At 35.4% G+C, this 19042-nt stretch overlaps 1 pseudogene; it reads left to right on the top strand.

Annotated features, from left to right (window-relative positions):
* Positions 1 to 1386: 1386 nt before the first annotated feature.
* Positions 1387 to 19042, top strand: part of LOC117244288 — a 28065-nt pseudogene continuing 10409 nt past the window's right edge.

Genomic DNA, 19042 nt, shown 5'->3' with positions numbered 1-19042 from the left:
TAGACAGGTTACTGAGACATTTTGGATCATACCGTTCCACATGAACATAGTGAAGAAAAAGAGGGTTGGGAAGACAGACGTAGATTATTGCTTAAGGTGAGTATGGAATGTCTGTTCCCTGGTAACTGTGGCTGAAAGCTGAGCATGGGAGGGAACACGGCTATGAATGTGCATGCAAAATTAATTCAGGACCTCCAGAAGAGCCTGAAACTTTGTAACTGTCAGGGAACAAAAGGTTGTTAGTATACTGGTGTGTGTAACATCATGTTGTGACGTCCAACCAGGTAAACCACTGCATCTCTGTATGTTACAGGAGCAGATACCTAACTATATGTAAGGGAAGTGTTTAAGAGAAACAGTGAATTTAGAGACTTCTGCGAGTAGTGGATTCAAAAACTTCTCCTAGGAATATGTTAGATTTTCATTAATTTCTGGATCATCTAAGGAAGCATAAGAATTCCATACGGAAACTGAACCCAAACTAATAAACCTTTTCTTGAAAATAATTTCGTCTTATTTGTTCATTGAAGAAGCTACCAAACAACCTTACCTTTTAAATCCCTTTAAGGATCTAACAGGAAAAAATATTGGCAAACCCTGTTAGGCAGTGTTTCTGAGCTGATGCTGATGGTCTCAGGTTCTGGGGAGCCACAGGAAGGCTCCAGTCCTGACTGTCTGGTCAGGCTGGGGCCACTGAGCTCCGGCTCAGCCCTGGAGGCTGTGAGGCCAAACAGGAATGTCAAAGGCCTCCCAGACCTGGGCCAGGCCATCCTGGAGCAGTGCCCCCAGCCCTCCAGGAGCCTACGGGCTCTGCCAAGCCCAACCTGGACACTGCCGCCTGCCCAGGGGGCTTGGCCTGACAGCTGTGCCCAGAGCAGCAGAGCTGTCACACTCCCCGCTGGTTCTGGTTGCTGTCAGGCACGAGTAACACCTGTGGGGGCCCTGGGCAGCGGAGGAGCAGCACAGGGGCACTTGCCAGTGCCTGGGGAAGCACAGAGGTCGGTTTCTGCTCGGTGACACAGCACGCATGCTGCAGGGGACAGAGCCAATGGCAGTAGGCATGAGCACCTCAGCCCGCAGCATTGGCCCCAAGGGCTGCTCTGTCCCTGCCTTCATGCCTGGCTGATGGGCAGGGCTGGAGGTCTTGGAGAGCAGTGGCCATTGTGGGCGTGGGGGTCCCAACAGCTGCCCCCTGGCCCAGCTGGGCCCCACTTGGGGAGGAAGAAGGCTTCCAGCCCCGGCCTGGCTGAATAGCTCCTGGCTCCCCAATCCTCTGCTCTGGGTCCCACGCTGGCCACTCCAACAGGCCGTGGGCCAGGCTCCAGGAGGGCTGTCTTGCCCTCACCTGGCTCCCTGCCATCAGGGCCCTCCTGCTCTCTGTCGCACATGGCGGCTGTCAGCGCTGAGTCCCGTGCAGGAACGCTGCTGTCTCCGCCAGGTGCTGGTCCTCTCTCTCTCTGTGGGAGAAAGAAGAGTGTGGGAAGTATGCAGAACAGGCCCAGAGCCACGAGGGTGTTCCTCAACACGACAACGTTCAGTAATTCAAACTCAGACCAAACTGAATCCCCTCACACAGTGCATAGGATGGGAAAAAATTAATATATAAATGATAGCATTGCAAATGCTCTGAGAACATTTACAAGAGGAGCTCACATTTAAAAATATCTTCTTCAAAGTTAATGCGAAAAGGTAATAATAGGATTAATTATAAATTATTAAAAGAGAAGAAATTACAGTTATGTGAGTTAAGTCTTTGTTTCTGTGTCAGACTAGTGCAGATTGGATTTACTGGTTTTTTGCTATCTTATTTTTTTTTTATATCAGTAGCATTTTTTCAATGATTGTTGTGTTCCAATATTTATTTCCCAATTTTTTTCCTTTCTTAAGGAGCCAAAAATTATGTAAGTTATGGACTGAAGATTAATAGTTAAGAAACTTCTAAATTTCTCCTCTTTGGAAAAATAAAAGAGAAAAATGAAGTCCAAGAAAATGAAAAAAAAAAAAAAAAGATTGCAATGTGAAAATCATCAAAATATTATCATAAATTTTTGGTTTGTTTTTTTTTAAAAACAAAGTTGTGTATTTGTATATTTGGAGGAAGTGTATTTTAAGTCCTTGAAAATGTAATCCAAATTAATAAAAACACAAAGAGTACAAAATCATTAAGTTGGTTACACTGTAAAAATTCTCTCCTGCATAGATCCGGAAGTTGCTATGTTTTGAGAGAAGCAAAGATCTTCAGGGCACTGCAAGAAATTAGGCAGATTGCCTCCACTGATTCATGAATTCTTAGTCTCTTTACATCAGGCAGAAGGCTTATATGCCTGTGAAGGGAATAGTCATAAGCAAAAACTAGAATAAAAGAAAAGAAAATAAAATAAAAAGAAAAGAGTAAGATAAATTAGAAACCCAACAATGGAGTAGTCAACCTTAAGCAGTAAATCCCTTTAATAAACAACTAACCATCTGTTATCCAAACAACAGCATAACAAAGGATGAAAGTAGTAGGAATAAGACTTTTTTTCAGATTATCATGTCACCTCTAAAGCTATAAATTATAAGAATTCCTTACCCATGTTTGGAGAGTGCAAATTTCTTATGTGTTTGACAAAATAAGCTGCAAAATACAGTTGGGAATGTCACCAGTGAGCTGGATGAAGGGGCAGAGTTACCCTCAGCAAGTGATTAAAGACTGTTTGCCATTTTAAAAACAGCACAAACATAAATTCGACTGAGGAGAAGCAATGTTTTTAAACTGCAAGAGGAAAGATTTAGATTCACTATGAGGAGGAAATTTGATAAGGTTGGTGAGACAATGGAAGACGTTCCACAGAGAAGCTCTGTGCTTGGAAGTGTTGAAGATTGGACAGGGCTTTGGCAACCTGTTTTACTAAAAGATTTCTCTGCCCATAGCAGAACCTTTGGTTTTGGTGGTCTTTAGAGATACTTTCCATTCCAAACCATTGAATGATTCTATGAAATTTGTTTTCAAGGGGAGAAAATTGGTGAATATGGAAAAAAACCCCAAAACAAACCACAAGGAAAATATCTTCCACTATGAAATTCAGTCTTTTGATTATCATATGATTTGTCATGATTTTCCTATGTATTGTATTCTCTGAGTCATCTCCAAGTAAAACAGTAGCTGAAGGAAATATCTTAGAAGTATCAGATAGTCACTGTGAGATAAATGACAGCATTTTAATTAAAGACAGAGTTCAATATTCTATTATATCCTACCATCTCCCAAATTTACCTATACTTCTTCCCCAACCTTCCCCTAGATCTAAGCAAAGTTGTGTGGAGACCATGCGCTATAACTCAGTGTTAGATTAAGGTTTGGACCCAGTTCTTAACACAAGGAAATAATTCTTAAATATATATACCTACACATTATACACATTCAGGCACCATATTCTATTCGCAATTCCTGAGTGTTCTCAATTGCATGATAAATAAGTATTTGCCAGGAAAAGCATATGTATTAATCGTAAGGATAGCAAAGACATGGTGATCTTTGAGAGCTTGCTTCTCAGATTCCAAATCTTACATGGTAGTCACAACAGATTTATTGAACTTTAGGTCTAATTTTTCTTACATTTACTAGTCTTAAGGTTTTTTAGTTAAAACAAAGAAAAAAGTGCAAAACTGCAATGGAGCAGATGTTCAATACATTAGTGAGCTATTTCACTATGGATACAAGATTGTTACTATTGTTGCTACAGTACTACTGGGATAGTTGCTTCTGGCCTTGTTAAAGCAAAATCTCCGTTAAAATACTTCTAGACTCTGAAGTGTATACCTGTGATATGCACAGAATTTCCTATGAGCCAGATAGATCAAAAAAGTAGCACAAATGGGAAAATGGAACTGCACAAAAATTATATAGGAGCTGGTATTAAACACCTTGATAAAACACAAAAGAAACATAAACATCAGCTAGATTACTTTTATGTTCAGGAACAGGAAATTTATCAAGGTTGAAATGGATAAAAATATATGTGGTCAAATTGTCAGAGATCTTAGTAACAGTCATAAATTTTACGAATATTATGTGCAACTTACAAAATGGGATTTCTTAATTTCTCATTATTTTTAATGAATGCAACAGAGACTTCATAACTATTTTTAATATAACTTGTTTACTGTTTTAATCCTAAGCAATTAAAGAAAATAAAATGCTTTTACTTCCCCAAATAAGAAAATTTTATATGTGAAGTTATTGTTGGACCAAAATTTGAATTATTTAGCTCTTCTTGTAACAAAAACTTGTTTCATATACAACTTTGTTAAGCATAAACCATTAAAATGAAACCTTCCCATTAGCATGATAGGCACCACCTGCATTTATTAGGAAGAAACACAGAGGTGAGAGAATAAACTATCAACATTTGTAAGCAGAATTTCAGTCTTTTTCACTGAAGGTTTTAATACTTTATGTGTTGGGGAGGAAGGTTCACTGAATAATCACTGATACAATTTCTGTAGACTGTTAATTCACATGGGTTTCGTTGCATTAAAAATAGTGGGTTAAGGTTTTGAGTTTTTAGATAGTATTTACTTCAGGATTTGGAAATATCATGAAGAAATGGCACATCCTGAGACCTCCAATTAATAAAGAGATGATCAGTTAGGAGGCTGATCACACATTGTGCCTCTGAGTAGGCTTCTCAGATGGAGAAGGAAAGGCCTAGGCAAATTGTAACCTGAGAATGGAGTCATCTCCATGGAAGGGAATGTTGTGGAGTTTTCAGGGGCATCATAATGCTTGAGACTGGTGACTTTCTATCTGTCTTTCCTAGATCTTGTAGAAGGGTGGAAGACCATGTAAGTGTGCTTTTGAGGTGAGAAGGGACACTATTGGAAGCACCTCCACAAAACATATAGAAGGCTGACCTCTCATCTGAGTGCAGATCTAGAAAGCCTTCTCGAATTCAGCAAAAACAGAATAACAGATCTCAATTTTCTGTTCCAGAAAAACAGATCTTGATACAATGATCCAATGACTTTCTAGTCCAGTATCTCCAAGAGGACTGTAACAAATCCCATTGAGTTTTCAACCAGAAACTGTATGTTATCTTATTTGAAACAGTTTGCTCATATCTTGTTCAGTAATATAAACTGTAATCTTATACCTGCTGATAGCACACTTGCTTGTCACACCTTGACAAGGTAGACACAGACAACGTGCATTATTTGGAAGGCAGCTGTTTTATTTTAAAATTGCACATTTCTATTTGACATTGTATCATATGAGGGCCAAATTAATGCCTTGCCTGTGAAGTTTGTAATAGGTCTTTTCTTCTTGCAAGAAAATAAATCTGGAATAAAGCAATTGCCTTCATTGGAGATAACCAGTTTTAAAATAGAATTTCAGTGTCAGCTTTGGAGTATTTAGGTTGGACTAAATCCATCGAATGAAATACTAGCAGTTGAAAGGACATGATTTATTTTTTTCTGTCCTGCAATAGTATCGAATCAGAATTTATTATTATTTATATTAGAGTAGGATTTTTTCCTTCAAAATATATGATTTTATTTTCTCCTTTTCACTCATAATTTCAGAGCTTAAATGGTGAAAAAATATTCTATCCAAGCAGCAAGAGGTTGGGGTGGGAATTTCTCTTTAATTTTAGAGGGGAAAAACAAAGTATTTGCGGTTAATATAGTACAAACCACACTGTTTCCTGATGAGTTTGCTGGTTTTTTATAAATATATTTCCCTATAAATGTTACTGCATGTAAACAACTTAAAACAAGACTTATCTATTAATCAAGCTGAAATTCTACTACATAGGCAGATATCTGATTCATAACGCAGAAGATATAACTGTCCTCTCTTACTAGGTATTACAACATTTCCACTTACTAATGAAATATCACAGATGCAATATCTCATACTGAATAGCTACAAACTTATTTAAATCCCAGATTTTAATTTGTCAGCAATATTCCAGGTTGAATTTAGACTAATTTGCAAGTGCACTATGAAACTTAAATTAGATCAAACCATCCTACACTATTTTTTTCCCCTCAGAAACCTGCTGGTAGGAAATTATGTTCTTTGTATCTGACCCTGAGCATGGCATGTTATATATTCCAACATACACCATGAAATTCATTAATATGGAGAGCGTGTTAGGATTAATCTTCTTCTTATATTTTCTACCATTCCCATTGGTATAATGCTATAATTTATATATCTTTGTTCATTCAAGGGAATAAAAAATATTGTAAGCATTATGTATATTTTGTAACAGAAAGTTGAACATACAGACAAGTTGCACAGAAAGCTTGAATTTCAAGTAAATACTGACAGCTAGGGAATGTCTTATATTTAATTTTTCATTTATCTAATTGAAATGACATCTCCTCAAACTTTCTACATATAGCTGATATTGCTGTAATAAAAAAAAAGTTTTCTTGAAAATACGATTTTGCAGTCAAGGAAGGCATTCCTTGATTTTAGTCCTGTCACATCATTTAAAAATAAAGATAACCTATTTCCATTTTCCCCTAAGACTGCATGAGGTTTAAATGAAGCTGTCATGACAGAAATGTAAAATGTGAAGAATAGTCTAAAAGATTACACAAAACTTTCGCTTATGCTGTGGCTCTGCCATCAAAGGCTATTTGTTCCAATTTTCATACTAGCAGATGATGCAGTGTATGTCACCACGAGTAGGAAAAAACCCAAAATAGATATGAGAGCGTATGGGACAGGGAGTAGAATAATATAGTGTGACTGTTCTAAAATAAGCCCCAAAACAAGAAGCCAATAAATAAACCACTTAAATACAATAACCTCCCCCAAAAATGACCCTGTTGGCAGCGGTCATTTAGTCCCCAAATTTAAACAAGTAAAAACACAATAGAAGGAGTATTTCTGTCATCACTAGGTAACTGTCATCAGCACTTTAAATTTATTTCTCTCAAAACACACAATTACCTTTCTGACCTGTCCTTGAATTTGGAGAGTTGTGATGAAGGATGAATGATACAGCTGTGCTCATCTGGGTAATGTAGTTTCTGAGATGGACCGTCTCACCAAGTAGCACAATTCCTGGTTGCACCAAAATGAAAACACCTCTCTTTTGTTCGATGAACTAGATGCTGCTGCTCCACAGGTCATGGGGGTCACTCTAAATTTGTGAAATAGCTTCAAGCAGCCTGTAACAAATATCATTCATTGTATGCCTGTTAAAGACAAATATCCGATCATTCTCATGTCTAAGCTATCCTCATTATGGATACAGCGGCAACAGGTAGAGTTTTTCAGGACAATATTTAGGATCATGTGGTATCAGAGGTTCTAAGTGAGAACAGTTATTTCCTGCAGTCTTAAGGAGCATTCCACATGGTGCCATCTAGGAGTTGCTGAAGCAACTTGGCCATTGGCTAGAGAGTGGTAGACCTGGTACCTCAGATAAAGGAGATTTTTGTCTTCCTGGAGCAGTAGATGTCCTGTCAAATGAACCCCTGAAGGGCGACATAAATAGTATGTACAAATCTATATAAAACCAGATTTTATTTGTTCTTCTAATATACACACATAACTAGTAGTTGATGGCATAACAGTTGCTACTATAAAATGAAATTATGAAGTGTTCCCTTAGGCCAAGTTTAGGAGGTACTGTGTGTTAAGGCAGTCCTTTAAACTGTGCCTATCTTGCCTGTGAATTGAACAGTTTTAAGTTACAGGAATACTTAACCTGAAATGTTACATTATTAATTTCAGGTACTTTATCATAACTGATGTTTCCAAGGAGACAGGTTTTGGATATACATTACAAATGATACTGCTACTATTCTATGAACTCTGTGAATATTATCAGTATTAATTCCATGGATTTTATTTTTGCATTCCTTGATAAATGTGTTATGATGCTGACACTATTCAATTTGCAAGTCAGTATTAGCAACCTTCTTTCAAACTATGTTGCAATGACTCCTGCCAAGCAAGCACTTGAAATATCATCTCTTTTTCTTGTTAAAACAGCATAAGCAAAGCTTTTGTTGGAATAAACACTGAGCTTCATAGAATAAGAATGACCTCTCTACAGGGTGCATGTCTAAACCTACTTCTACTACAGTGTTAAGTTGGAGCTTTGTTGAGGCTGCAAACTTCATAAAATAGAAGAATACAAAATTCATCTCTGCTAAAATGGAATTCGGCCATCATATTTCAAGGGATGAAAATGGAACTATGTAGCACATAAGTCAGTGACAACTATTTTTGAGATATTAAAAGAAAGGGAATACTGCATTGTTTTCCTTTCTTTTATGCCCTTTCTTTTATGTATTTTCATTTGGGCTGGCTATATAAAGAAAATTTTTACTAAACTGGAAATTCAAAGCTGTGAAGGACTCTAATTGATTTTTATAATTCAATATCAGAGCTAAACAGACTGCTCAGTAAAATTAGGGGTCTACATTTTCTTTGCAGAGATATCTCTTTGAATTCTTACATATACTGAGTTCTCTATTTTGCTGTACTTTTCTACTAACTAATCAAATCATTGAAAGTGACCAAGAATAGAAATATTTAAAATTAAGGGATTTTTTCTAACTTGTTTTGATGTCACCTAACAGGTTGCTGACATTATTGTAATGGAAATACTTTTAGAACTGTAATATAATTGACACTTTAAGCAAAAGGCTCAGATGACAATAATATAAACTCTTTTCTTAAATTAATAAAAAATAAAAATAGTAAAATAAACCCTAAAATAACTATGTGATTGTCTCAAATACAATAATAATGTTTAATATGTCCCTTGCAAAGGTATGTCATGTCTATCTCCTGTGTTGTATGATTCTTGTCTAGTCGAAAAATTTCCTGAAATGATCATGGGAATACTGAATAACACTGTTATCCATCTCTACTTTCATTTTATAAGCATTAGTAACCAGTAAAATCAGCTTAGAAATATGATTTATTCAGCAGGGACACTACTAAGGAGAGTAAAAACATTACTGTGAGTGAGAGGTTTTATAAAATGCTTTTTCATTGAATACCAATCTCATTATGACTTTTGAAATTCAGACAAAAATGACATATTCTCCAGCAGAAAGATAAAAATTTCCTTCAGGATGAATCTCAAACTGAGAAAAAGAAAATATGAAAGAAAATATGAAAAGAATATAAAAGAAATATGTGTGGCTAGATTTCCCTTGTGCTATTAAAAAAAAAAAACAACAAAAAACCAGAAAAATCCCTGCTGATACTTTATTTTGTTTTAAAATGGAATTGGAAAAAAAAAAAAAAAAAGAAAATTCCCAGCACAAGAAGGGCAGTACACTGGATAGATTTAAGAGAAATTAGCTTGCACAAAATCTAAAAATAATCATAATTAGTGTGTTTAATACAAACAATGAAAACCACATCCTTTAAATGGGATGATATGTAGTTAGGTGTATTTACACTTTGATATCTAAACCAGGATTTACTGTTATTATTATCTCCCTCTACGAAAAACTTTCAAGAAATACTGAAAGCAAGAAGCCCTAAGAAACTGTTGCTGAAATTACAACTGGAACACATCTGCAGGAAAAATAAATACCCCATCTTTGCATCAGACACAATACCCAAACACTTTTCTTATTTTCCACAGGGAGACAGGGAGATTTTTCTCATTAAAAGTCTTAAGTTTTGGGAGTTTTTATATACCTGCACCAAGAAAAGTAGACGTTAAGCAGAAAAGTGAGCAGAGAACAGAGCAGTGTCCTTTAATCTACAGTCTCTCTGCTTCTTACATTACTTTTAATAAAACTCCTTAGTATCTATAGTATTTCTGGTATCAGCTTCTACTGCATAGCATAGTACAAAGTGTGTTCTGCTGCTTTTGTTAAACAGATTAAATAGAGGTTACTAAAAATAAAACTTTTGTGAAAGTTAATATCTATTTCAGACATTGTACTGAATAATTACAGCCTGAATTAGTCTTGATTATCCTTCAGTGTATAAATTAAAATATGGCCTGTCAAAAGACCACTTGTAAAATTTAAGGTACCACTTCCAGTTCCTTTATTGAGCTCTGTATCACCTACTGAGAAGTGACTGTGTGTGTATGTATAAACAGTATTTATATCACTGATAAAATGTATATGTATTGATTTAACTGATAAAATACGGATGGACACATTTGCCTTCTACCAAAAAAACTTTTATGGATACAATCTGGAAGCCTATGTAAAAGAATATTATTCATTCAGTACCCACAAATGCTAGATTTATTTACAGTTTGAGCATGGGATTAACTACTGCAGCATTTATGCTTAATGGCAGTCATTAAATTTAAGTCTTCTAAATGCAGAAAATCACAGAACCAGTATCAGCTATAACCAAACAAGAAATCTTTTTCATGCAGACTGTCTTCACAGATGGAGAGTTTGCTTCTTCTTTAATGTTTTTAGTACTGTCAGATAAGAAGTGCATAATAATTAGCAGCCAACTCAGCTAAATTCTAGAACTTCAATACTAGGAGTTTTAAGTGCTTTTCAGCTCCAAATCACAAACACATAATTTTCCTTCCTGAGTGTGGGAGTCTACATTGGAGAAAGACAGCTTTTACTGTAACCAGTTGATGTCTTGGGAAGAATTCACAAAGTTAGCCACTCTTCAGAAGGCTTCCGTCCTTTTTCCTACTAAGTTACTGGCAGTTCTTAGTAGTTAATACAGGTCAACTATATGAATACTCAGCATGTAAGCTTCCTTTAATCATACAGAGTATACAGAAAATAAGCAGTGTGAAATGAGATCTGAGTTGATCATGAGTTAATCACTCTTATTGATTTCTTCATTGCCATGAAATTATAAAGATATTTTTAAAGTATAAAAATTATCTTCACTTAAATTTTTGATTTATTTTCCTTCAGCTGGAATTCATTAGACCAAAATGATACTGCAAGGCCATTTAAAATGCATTTGGTTTTAGGAGATGAATTTCTTAAATGTGAAAAAATAGACAAATTATGTATTTTCTTCTAAATATTTTTTTCAGTACACATTTCAGCTATTTAGATTTATTTTTTTTAAAAGCTCAAGGGCTGTTGATTGAAAACCTATATTTTCCATCAGTAATTTGCAAATTCATTTTTTCTTTTTGTGAATTGTGAAAAGTAATGCAATATATGTTTAATTTTTTGTCTTTTTCTATGCTTTCCTTCATGTGCCATATTCAGCAGTCATTGTTTCTATGATTCCTCACCATTACTTTTTGTCATGGAAACGATACAAGACATATTCCAATCAGGTCTCAAAACAAGTAGAGAATGTGAACATAAAATATGTGAAGGAACAACATGTGAGGCATCTTGATTTCATTTATTCCAGGATAATTACATTGACTGTTCAATCAAAACTCTGCAATAACAAAATATTTTTTAAAATTTCAAAGTTTTCCAAACAAAATAATTAAAAAAACTCTCAGTGACTGTGACAGACATCTCCTGGATTAATCTTACACTTCCTTAACAGCAAGCAAGCTGATTATTTTGTCCTCTTGACTGAGTACTATCTTGTGTCTATGTCCATTTAAAGCATGCATTTTGAGCCACACTAATGTGCAATTGCATGAATGTAAATACATGGAAATACTACCTCAGGAGCAATTTCAGCTATTAGTCCAAGTGAGAGTTAAACACAGGGTATTTGGATGTGCAGTACTGCAAGCCTAATTAAACAGACAATTGCCAATGAAGCTTTAAAACTAGTCTTATTGCACATACAAAATAATTGCATACACAATTCGGCTTTGTCTTGCATTGTGCTTCACAGATTTATTTTTAAATAACAGCTCACTTCTTATGGCACTGCTTTTCTCTGATAAAATTGCTAAACATTCAAGTTTCATTTGGTTTTGTGTATTTGGATTTATGATTTCTTTCTTTTCAGTTCTTATATGGCAGTAATTTTCTTCACAGTTAAGGAAAAAACCAGTATCAGGGAAAATTTTACTAAATATCTTTTATGTGTATGTTTTCATCAGTAATATTATTACAATCTTCCAAAATCCATATATTTAGATAGATTTTTAACAATTGGTCCATAGAATAAAAAAATAATTAAAAAAAAAGAAAACAACAACAACAAACCACAACAAAATATCTAAAAAATTAATCCTTTTTTTTTTTTTTTTTTTCTGAGTAGATATTTTTCTTCCATCAGAACATATATAAAAAGCTATAGGAGTAAGTGATAAAAGGAAACATTTCTGATCATTAGGAAAAAAACATGGTATTGTCATTGGAACAGTGTGGACTCTTCTTGGCAGCAAAGGTTTTAGTTCAAAAGCACTGAATAACCTAAAGAAAGCTGATTCAAAAAGTGTCTTTTTTGTGCTGGTACTGAGACAACCCAGCTTACCAAGTGGAATGCACCAAACCTATTTTGCCATGGGAAATGCCTAATCACCATGTAATATTCACAGAGCTGGTAGACTAGACTAGACAGCTGCCCAGAGTTATCTTCACTGGAAATTCACTATTGCCCAAGCTTACCTTTTATCAATACCAATAACTATCATTGCTTCAAACTGTACTATTTTAATCTTTTAATTTAATTTGAACACAGATCCTCAGATCCTGTAGGCAATGCAAAGGAAAACAGCAACTGAGAATTCTTCACTCCTCCTTCTCTCCTCCATGGCACTTATGGCACTGATGCCATTGTTGTATCACGCAGATGGGGCTGCATGTCTATTTAGCCTCTCCAGTTAGATCAGGACTGTGTCTATTCCAGGTTCTGTATTCTGAAAAACAAAGATGTTTTTTTGGTTCTGCCTCTAGAGTTCTTGTTTAAACATGAACAAATTAATCAACTACCTGTTTAGATAGGAAATGTTCCATTCAAAATTGCCACTGACAAATGTGTTTCAAGAAGCGTGGTCGTAGTTTGGGTTGTTTTTCATTTCTTGCTACTTGCAGAAAAGGAAGACAGGGTGAATTAATTTGGGACAGAATAGATGGGAGAGATGAGATGGAGCTAATTTAGAAGCTCTGTAAAACTGTTTCTCCCTTTTCCTTATGCCACTTATGACAGGAAAGCAAATGCATACTCATAATAATTCTGCTGGCATCAATGGAGTTATTCTGTGGAATAATTTGACCTTCAAATTCTAGTTTTCCATTTCCTTACACCCTTTTGAAGTCACAGATATATGCTCTGAATAAACACAGTAATTGTGTTATTTGATGGTTTATATCTACTTCTCATGTAGGTTGAATTAATTTATTAAGTGGGGAAGCTTAATGTGGGGTGACTGCACAATCTCAAATCACCACTTCCCCCACCCTCATCAAAGTTACATCAAAATTAATACTGTTTGAAATATTGTAACTGAAATTCTTTGTCAAGGCCTCATTTGAGATTTAGAAAGTGCACTGTAAAGGTCTCTGTTTTCATGTGATTGATGTTACTTTTATTAAAAATGCAAGTTTTAAATATAGATTTTTTTATTTATCTAAGTATAAATGTAAGATTTTATTTTATTTTTCTTAAACACAAATTAAGTTGTAAAAGCTTCTGGAGGTTATGTAGGACACTTCCGTCTTTTGAAACACTGCTAGACATCTGATCTTTACTTGAATCCTGTGACACCACTGCTAACATCCCCAGAGGAAGCCATCCAGCCTTTCACCTGAACAGCCAGTGGCCTCCCAGTTCACCTGCCACACACTACACAACCTTCAGCAGCTGCAGCAGCAAGGCCAGGGTCTCTCCAGGGTCCTTGTTGCATCCCCCACATCCATGCCAGTGTGTCTGGTTAGCTCCAGAAAGGAGCATCCTGAAAGGTACTGGATGCTAATGTTTAGGCAATCTGAAGAAGTTTCAGTTACTAAAGAAAGGTTTGTGTACAGGAGAAGCCTCTGGCTCAGGGTGGGAAACATTAATAATTTTTTAAGTAGTCAACACTATTTGGTGACACCTGCCCGTTTAACCCACAACTTTCCTTATTATGTAAAAAACCTCTGCTTATATTTATTTATACCACATTCAAAATACAGTGTTCTAAACTTGAGGGAGTTGCAAATATTTGGCATTTTTCTTTCTCTGTAGCCCATCAAAGTGTTTCTCCATTTGATCTTTTGAAGGTGATTCTGTTCAATGTCATTAAAGAACCGCTGGCATTTATTGATATGGTGAGCACCATTTATTTGCCTATTTGTACTTATTTAGTGCTATAGAAAATATTCTGAGGTATCCATTTGGACATCAACTTCTTCTCTCTAACTTCTAAAACTTAGGTCTCAATCTTCCATATATTTGGGACTGTACTGACTACATTTTTGCTTACTTCCTCGTATATTAGAACATCCAGAAAAATACACATTTGAAATCTACTCGTCTTCTGGGTTTTTTTTTTCCTATTGGCTGAGATTACATCATTATTTTCTAACTCAGTGATGTTTTATACGTAATGACAACTTTATTAGTCAAGAAGCCAGATGTGCAGATTCCTAACAAAAGTTGATAGCAAGAAAAGAAGTGCCATAATACATCAAATCATTATTTGATTTTTGCGTTTCACATACACACTTTTCTTGACTTAAGTTTCCTATGTGATAATGTTTACTTTACATGATAACTAAGTGTTGCATTTCTTGCTTGTGTACAAATTGTTCTGATATCCAGAGATATAAGGATCTCTATGACATTCCCAAATGATGAAAATCTCTTTAGGATATGTATGGCAGGCTGGCATTTCAGGGACTGGATAGTTATATTAAAGTTTATCATTGTGATCCACTTAATTTTAACATTAATTTTTGGTAGAAGCAAATAAATATCTGGAGTTCAAGGTATGAAAACAAAACAAATCAAGAACTTAACATTTTGTTTAAGAGCTTTACATTATTGGGATTTGCCATTTATCAGTAGAGAGTTCTCAATGTAAAACACTTTATGAATATCCCAGTTTTCAGGAAATTTTACTTAATTTTTCTCAGTCCTCCTAAATAGTATGTTGAGGAATTAAAATTAGCACAGCAGAAAAATTAGTACTTGTCAAAAATCCTGAGTAACAGTCATGTATTATTCATTCAGAAGGAGCAAGAACAGATGCATTATATAATCAGTAGTAATAGATATTTACATTTGTTGCTTAAATGAAAGTTATATTATCAGGTATTCTTACTTCTGCAAAATGAGATTCTATGTCTCAAACATTAGAGTTGAATACCTTGAAATTCAACTACTGGATTTCAACTATCACCTGACAAATGATTTCTTGTCAGTTAGTGACTCTGCTTTTCAGTACACTGGCATTCAAAACTATTTTACAGGTGGAATATAAAGATTTTATAAACCTATAAATTTATGCTATGTATGTAATTTGAAATTCCCGTCCTTTGTAAAATGAAGAAAAATGCAGCTGAATAAATACTTATCACTTGAACAGAGGAATTTTGTTATGCAGGTATATTTATATGCAATGAATTCACTGCATTCAGAGTTACACAATATTATACCTTTGTGCTACTATACAGCAGTTATGAGCAGGAAGAAACGATTTTTGCAAATATTCTTTTTATCAAAAACTGTCCAAAACTGCATCTTTTATACCTTGAAATTATATTCATAACCTGTCATTCTTCTGTATTTAGTTTCTTCCTAATTCAATATCAAAATACAAAATAAAAGGTCTTAATTATTCTGTTTAATTTCTGTAATAATAGGATTTTGCAATTTACGTGGCACACCCGTTGTATTACAGATCATCATGATTATTATGAAAAACGAATCACAAACTCTTCATAAAAATGATTGTTAAACATTTAGTCTTGCATCAAATGTGTTCAGATGTTCATAAGTTGTCCAGATGTCTGTCTCTATTTCAGTTGTAATTGCAGCCACATGAGCTGCTCTTGGGAGTGGAGGCACCAGCAGACCAGGATCTGTGACCAGTGCAGACAGCAAATGAAGTCAAGACAGATCCTGATGGCCTAGCAGGTTTTATCTGCTAAGTTTTATTATTATTTCCTTTAAGATAATTGCCCAGAGACAAATTGACCCTTCTATGCTTTGTGTTATAGCAAAATTCTGTAATAGAAAAAAAAGCATTTCTTTTTCCTGCACATGCATTGACGTTTAATGCATTTTCCTTCTTAAGAAGATATTGAATACTAGATTGATGGAGTTGAGTATAGTAACAGTTTGAAGAGGAAAGCAAATTCATATTAATCAACACTGCTTCACCTGCAGCTACATAGATTCAGCATTTGTACATAGGTGTCTCTTCCATTGTAGATTCCATTTAAACAGCACTCCCTTGTGCAGGGTGATTAACAGGAAAAATCCTGTGCTTACACCACACATTTTTATGGGATTGAGCAGGAGACAATTGACACAATGAAGACAGTACTACGAAACAAATTTTAGCTGCTAAAATGAATGATAACTGACAAGGACTACCAGTGAAAGATCCAATAGGTCAAAGAAAAAATTGGAAGCCAAAGAAGAGAGAACATATAAAGGAAACAGTTGATAAAAAGCATATTCTGGCCTTTTAGGGAGAGTAAAGAAGAATAGAGGAAGATAAAAGCATTTGTTGCTTCTGCTTCTGATAACAGCAGAAAGAGGAAAGTGAGTCTGTCAGAACAGCATTTTTAGCAAAGAAGAAACAAATACAACCATGCTGGCAGCAGTCAGGCTAAGTTTGATATGTTAAGACATTTTAGAGGAGACTGCCACTGAGATTTTCAACCTTCTCTCCTGCCTTACAGGGCTGAGATAACATTTTTTTAACATATTCAAGCTTTGGCAGGCTTTTACAAACCAAAAGGAGCTTGTGGAACTTTAGAATATTACCTGTCTCTGCTTGAATGCTCTTCTTCCCACAGGTTTTGTAACTTTATGTTGATTTCATGTCTGCAATTCAAGATTAATTCACATTGCAAATCAAGGGAACAATTTGGGTAGTGTCATGCAGTCATATGTCATGTAGCACCATTTAAATTACTAAAGTGCATGCAATACATTCATGGGGCTGGTATATATGACACAGAGCCTTCAGAAGAATTGGGAATTCTGCAGCTGGCAGGAATCAGCCACATGTTTTTATATAATGTCTAAAATGCCACAATATTCAGGCACTAGAATTACATACCTTCCTTCACTTTTAGTAAGAAATCATGTAAGTAACAGATGTAAGCCTCAAATACTCCCTAAAATCTCCCTCAAGATGAGATTTTCTATCCATGCAAACAGTGACTCTTTATGATAGCTCCCTGTGTATGGCGTGCACAAGCAGAACCAGTGTGCATGGTACATACACGCATGCACTAGACAGCATGCTCCAGAATTGTACTAAGACCATAAGTTATCTGTGAGCAGGGTGTATGTTTTTTGTCTTCAAGGACCTCATAGGGAAAAAAAAATCTCACTTTAGAATGCTGTTTGGATTTCAGCTCTAAAGCCTCTAAGGCAACCTGTCAGACAGGCATAATGTACCATTGATGGCATGACTTATCTCATTGCACTGTAATTTAGAGGTGATATCACAGAAGATATTAAGGTCACACAGATCCAAGTCACTGGAAGAAGAGAAAAATAAAGGGATCTAATAAATTATGTAAAAGGAGCATTTTGCCTGGATTTGCTGTTCCTGTTTTCCAAGTTACGTATTTCTCAACAAGTTGTACATGCTTCAAGATTTCAGCAAGGCTCTTCATGCATTATCATGTAGTTCCTTGGAGAAATACCCAAGGAGGTAAATATTTTGTTACTGAAAAAGTATTTTCCATGTTCAGAACTATACTGAGAATGTTATATGTTTTTTGGTTTTTTTTTGATCCAAGCATTTTGTGTCATCTCGAAAATGCTGTCATTCAATCTTGATAATCAGATGAAGTCTATTCTGCCCCAGTTACTAATGCTGTCAATTTGATATCTCCTTTTTAAAACACTAGTTTTCCCAAAAGAGAGAAAACTGAATTTGTCTGAAAAAATTTAAAGTAACAAAAAGAACACAAATAAAATAATAGAAGCTTGCCAAAGTGTTTTCTAGCTATCCTAGATGGGTTAAAGATATTAATAGCCTTCTGGAGGTACAATATTTGCTCTAACTTAAACCAGGAAAAAGATAAAAATTAATACCTGGTCCTCATTTAGTAAACCATGAGAAAAATCTCTTTAACAGCAGAATTTCTATCTGAAGGAGTAAAGGAAATAGTTCATTACTAGACTACTATACTGTTCCTTGTCATAAGCTTTTGCTTAGCAATGACTCCGATTCACAAAGAGGCTTGGACACAAACCTGGATCTTTCACTTTGAAATCCTGTAAAAAACAAGGAAAGATTTTGATGTTATTATTGGGATACACAATGCCTATCTTGATGAGTTTGAAACTAAAATAAAACACAAAGAATATCTTAAAAACCTACCCTCATTAATTAACATCAGGGAAACTGTCTGGGTTGCATGTATGCTGGCAAACTTAGCACCAAGACAAACTGGAATAGAACAGCCTATACTGATGGTCCTAAGCTCTGAATTTACAAAACAACAAATCATGAAGTTTCTCCATGGTCCATGCCTGTGGACTCTGTGTCTAACTCTGAAACAGAGAGCCTGTAGAAATCACAGGCCACATAGCTTCTCAGTCTTGCCTTAGAAGCTAGCCTAAGAAATTCATGGGAGAATTCAAAACAATCCTCAAAGACAGGGAACAGCCTTGCAGGTGTTGTTTTCTGTCTCTTGTTTTCTTTGCAGGAGAAAGTCAGGGGGTAGTGTGCACCACTGACCAATGATGGTAATGTAGTAGTTTACTGGCCAATGAGAGTTTCCTTTCTGTACTTTCCACTTATCAATCTACAAAACAAACCTGAAGTAATAAACTAGAGACATTCTCCTAATTGACTCCTAAAGAGTTTATTAAGAAAGAGAGAGAGAGAGAGAGAGAGAAAGAAAGAGAGAAAGAAAGAGAGAAAGAAAGAGAGAGAAAGAAAGAAAAAGAGAGAGAGAGAGAAAGAGAGAGAGAAAGAGAGAGAGAAAGAAAGAGAGAAAGAGAGAAAGAGAGAAAGAGAGAAAGAGAGAAAGA

Source organism: Parus major, chromosome 1, assembly GCF_001522545.3.
Source record: "Parus major isolate Abel chromosome 1, Parus_major1.1, whole genome shotgun sequence".
In the NCBI taxonomy this organism is placed as follows: domain Eukaryota; kingdom Metazoa; phylum Chordata; class Aves; order Passeriformes; family Paridae; genus Parus; species Parus major.
Note: the sequence above shows the minus strand (reverse complement) of the source record. Positions and strands in the feature narration are given on the sequence as shown.